A 5,000-nucleotide genomic window follows, 5' to 3' on the forward strand; every position below is an offset into this window, starting at 1 on the left:
AACCCTAAGTCAACCCGAAGCCGTTAAGCAACAGGAGACCACCGGTTCTCTTGGCCAACTTGTTGTGTGCAAGCACACTCCACCGAGACACTTCGTATCACCACTTCTAATAATTCGCTTTAGGTGTACGTGCCTTACTCACGCAACCTTACTCGTATCATTTTGTGTGTTTCCAGCAATCCAACACTATGTGAGCTATTCCAACTTGTACGTTCAACTGGTGAACATTATGTTGTGAAGGCGAGCTCCACTGTACTTACCACCGGGTATGGTGTTCGTACAACCATCAGTAAACATGCGAACCAACGACGATCGAAGGAATGAATTCCGATCTCAGCATCGTTGGCTATGATCGGACAATTTACGGGCTTGCAATCCTCTACTTTCCAAGACCACAGTAGCGGTCTTCAACGTGCGTTCAACTTTCCAACACTTGTGAGCTATTCCAATCTATGCGTCCAACTGGTGAACATTATGTTGTGAAGGCGAGCTCCACTGTACTTACCACCGGGTATGGTGTTCGTACAACCATCAGTAAACATGTGAACCAACGACGATCGAAGGAATAAATTCCGTTCTCAGCATCGTTGGCTATAATCGGGCAATTTACGGGCTTGCAATCCTCTCCTTTCCATGACTACCGGAGCAGTCTGGAATGTGTGTTTCCAGCAATCCAACACTATGTGAGCTATTCCAATCTATGCGTCCAACTGGTGAACATTATGTTGTGAAGTCGAGCTCCACTGTACTTACCACCGGGTATGGTGTTCGTACAACCATCAGTAAACATGTGAACCAACGACGATCGAAGGAATAAATTCCGTTCTCAGCATCGTTGGCTATAATCGGGCAATTTACGGGCTTGCAATCCTCCTATGCACCTGGCAATGTATGGTAGTGTTTCCTGCTGCTTTCCTGATTTGGATGTGTACCATGGCCTTTATCAGGCACTCTCTACTAGCTCCGGAATCGAACCCTGATTCCCGCTTCCCGTCACAACCATGGTAGTCCTCTACACTACCATCAATAGTTGATGGGGCACAGTCAAGTGAAAGATCGGTACCAGACTTCAACTCAATCGGCCGATTGGTTTAACTAATAAGTGCACCGGTTCTACCACCTTCAGAAGCAGCATTCCCGGCCTGTTGCATGTATTAGCTCTGGTTTTCATCAATCTTCCCCTGCTGTGTTATACTGAGCTTATGCGGTTTCTCGATTGTCGTGCAAAGTGTGTTATCACACATACCCAATATGCTCAACTCTCATGTTCGTTTGACGCACCAAACTTTATTAGTGATGCACCACACAACAGGTTTTAATATACGCGATCGTGTGTGATTCAGTGTGAACTTGGTGCGCCAAGTCCATTTGTGATGCATCACTTAGCTAACCATCTTTCGGGACTGTTTAGGGTATGTGCTCCTCCACATCTATGCTTACTCGTACACATTCTCTGTCAATAGGTTTAAGATCGGGCATTCTACCATATCATTGCCTTAATGCTTTCAAATCAAGGCTACCAGGGTAGCCTAATTGCGTTCGAAACTCAACTTGTGAGCTGTCGGCCCTAGAAGTTTTTTAGGCTGCTAGGACCTCTCTCTATATTTTGCCTTTGGACTTCTCGAAGCTCAACTTGTGAGCAGTTCCATGCACCACTACCCGTATCTCTTAGCTTAGTTCTAGCCATGTGCGTTCAAAGCTCAACGTTAAGCTGTGTCCTGCACCACAATCGTTATATAATAAGCTTATCTCTAAGCTTTTTGCGTTCAATGCTCAACGTTAAGCTATCCCTTCGCTTAGAACCTCGCTCTACATTTTGCCTTTGGACTTCTCGAAGCTCAACTTGTGAGCAGTTCCATGCACCACTATAGGTATCTCTTAGCTTAGTTCTAGCCATGTGCGTTCAAAGCTCAACGTTAAGCTGTGTCCTGCACCACAATCGTTATATAATAAGCTTATCTCTAAGCTTTTTTGCGTTCAATGCTCAACGTTAAGCTATCCCTTCGCTTAGAACCTCGCTCTATATTCAACTTTCAGATACCTCGAAGCTCAACTTATGTGGTCTGCTTTCGCTCTTGAAGGGGAAATTTTTCTGACAGAGGGGGGTTTTTGGGCCAAATTATGCAATATTAGTTTAACCTCCGTCGCAGAACCACATTTGACCAGGTCGAGAAAAAAATTTTTTCGTGACGACCTGGTCCCCCATAGTAGGGAATGAACATGACATCTTAACCATATTTGACCATTTTCAAATTTCTCGTCGCGGAATGATGACTTTACTAGTAAAATTTGTTCCGGGTAGGGACCTCCCATACAAAATTTTCATCGCTCCAAAAGTGATTTCGTTTCACTTTTCAACATTTACAAGGTCCATAAATCATGTTTTGAGACGATATGGAAAAAAAAATTTTTTGCCCGTCTCGACCAACTCGACCGATGGTGACCACAGTAGGGTGCTCCATACAAATTTTCCTTATGTGGAATTTTCAGTGTAAAATAAGGTTTCTCCAATCGATCGCGGGTTTCACTTTTCATCATTTGCTAGGTCTAACTATGATGTTTTGAGTGGTCCCGCAAAATTTTTTTCTCTTGGCCAGTCGACCCTTTCGTCCATGTCGGTGTGTTCTGCAGTAGGGTGCTCCATACAAATTTTGCTTATGTGGAATTTTTCAGTGTAAAATAAGGTTTCTCCAATCGATCGCGGGTTTCACTTTTCATCATTTGCTAGGTCTAACTATGATGTTTTGAGTGGTCCCGCAAAAATTTTTTCTTGGACCGGGCCTTCCTTCCCGGCCCTGTCGGTGTGCTCTGCAGTAGGGTGCTCCATACAAATTTTCCTTATGTGGAATTTTTCAGTGTAAAATAAGGTTTCTCCAATCGATCGCGGGTTTCACTTTTCATCATTTGCTAGGTCTAACTATGATGTTTTGAGTGGTCCCGCAAAAATTTTTTCTTGGACCGGGCCTTCCTTCCCGGCCCTGTCGGTGTGTTCTGCAGTAGGGTGCTCCATACAAATTTTCCTTATGTGGAATTTTTCAGTGTAAAATAAGGTTTCTCCAATCGATCGCGGGTTTCACTTTTCATCATTTGCTAGGTCTAACTATGATGTTTTGAGTGGTCCCGCAAAAATTTTTTCTTGGACCGGGCCTTCCTTCCCGGCCCTGTCGGTGTGCTCTGCAGTAGGGTGCTCCATACAAATTTTCCTTATGTGGAATTTTTCAGTGTAAAATAAGGTTTCTCCAATCGATCGCGGGTTTCACTTTTCATCATTTGCTAGGTCTAACTATGATGTTTTGAGTGGTCCCGCAAAAATTTTTTCTTGGACCGGGCCTTCCTTCCCGGCCCTGTCGGTGTGCTCTGCAGTAGGGTGCTCCATACAAATTTTCCTTATGTGGAATTTTTCAGTGTAAAATAAGGTTTCTCCAATCGATCGCGGGTTTCACTTTTCATCATTTGCTAGGTCTAACTATGATGTTTTGAGTGGTCCCGCAAAAATTTTTTCTTGGACCGGGCCTTCCTTCCCGGCCCTGTCGGTGTGCTCTGCAGTAGGGTGCTCCATACAAATTTTCCTTATGTGGAATTTTTCAGTGTAAAATAAGGTTTCTCCAATCGATCGCGGGTTTCACTTTTCATCATTTGCTAGGTCTAACTATGATGTTTTGAGTGGTCCCGCAAAAATTTTTTCTTGGACCGGGCCTTCCTTCCCGGCCCTGTCGGTGTGCTCTGCAGTAGGGTGCTCCATACAAATTTTCCTTATGTGGAATTTTTCAGTGTAAAATAAGGTTTCTCCAATCGATCGCGGGTTTCACTTTTCATCATTTGCTAGGTCTAACTATGATGTTTTGAGTGGTCCCGCAAAAATTTTTTCTTGGACCGGGCCTTCCTTCCCGGCCCTGTCGGTGTGTTCTGCAGTAGGGTGCTCCATACAAATTTTCCTTATGTGGAATTTTTCAGTGTAAAATAAGGTTTCTCCAATCGATCGCGGGTTTCACTTTTCATCATTTGCTAGGTCTAACTATGATGTTTTGAGTGGTCCCGCAAAAATTTTTTCTTGGACCGGGCCTTCCTTCCCGGCCCGGTCGGTGTGTTCTGCAGTAGGGTGCTCCATACAAATTTTCCTTATGTGGAATTTTTCAGTGTAAAATAAGGTTTCTCCAATCGATCGCGGGTTTCACTTTTCATCATTTGCTAGGTCTAACTATGATGTTTTGAGTGGTCCCGCAAAAATTTTTTCTTGGACCGGGCCTTCCTTCCCGGCCCTGTCGGTGTGCTCTGCAGTAGGGTGCTCCATACAAATTTTCCTTATGTGGAATTTTTCAGTGTAAAATAAGGTTTCTCCAATCGATCGCGGGTTTCACTTTTCATCATTTGCTAGGTCTAACTATGATGTTTTGAGTGGTCCCGCAAAAATTTTTTCTTGGACCGGGCCTTCCTTCCCGGCCCTGTCGGTGTGCTCTGCAGTAGGGTGCTCCATACAAATTTTCCTTATGTGGAATTTTTCAGTGTAAAATAAGGTTTCTCCAATCGATCGCGGGTTTCACTTTTCATCATTTGCTAGGTCTAACTATGATGTTTTGAGTGGTCCCGCAAAAATTTTTTCTTGGACCGGGCCTTCCTTCCCGGCCCTGTCGGTGTGCTCTGCAGTAGGGTGCTCCATACAAATTTTCCTTATGTGGAATTTTTCAGTGTAAAATAAGGTTTCTCCAATCGATCGCGGGTTTCACTTTTCATCATTTGCTAGGTCTAACTATGATGTTTTGAGTGGTCCCGCAAAAATTTTTTCTTGGACCGGGCCTTCCTTCCCGGCCCTGTCGGTGTGCTCTGCAGTAGGGTGCTCCATACAAATTTTCCTTATGTGGAATTTTTCAGTGTAAAATAAGGTTTCTCCAATCGATCGCGGGTTTCACTTTTCATCATTTGCTAGGTCTAACTATGATGTTTTGAGTGGTCCCGCAAAAATTTTTTCTTGGACCGGGCCTTCCTTCCCGGCCCTGTCGGTG

Source organism: Anopheles marshallii, assembly GCF_943734725.1.
Source record: "Anopheles marshallii chromosome X unlocalized genomic scaffold, idAnoMarsDA_429_01 X_unloc_84, whole genome shotgun sequence".
In the NCBI taxonomy this organism is placed as follows: Eukaryota; Metazoa; Arthropoda; class Insecta; order Diptera; family Culicidae; genus Anopheles; species Anopheles marshallii.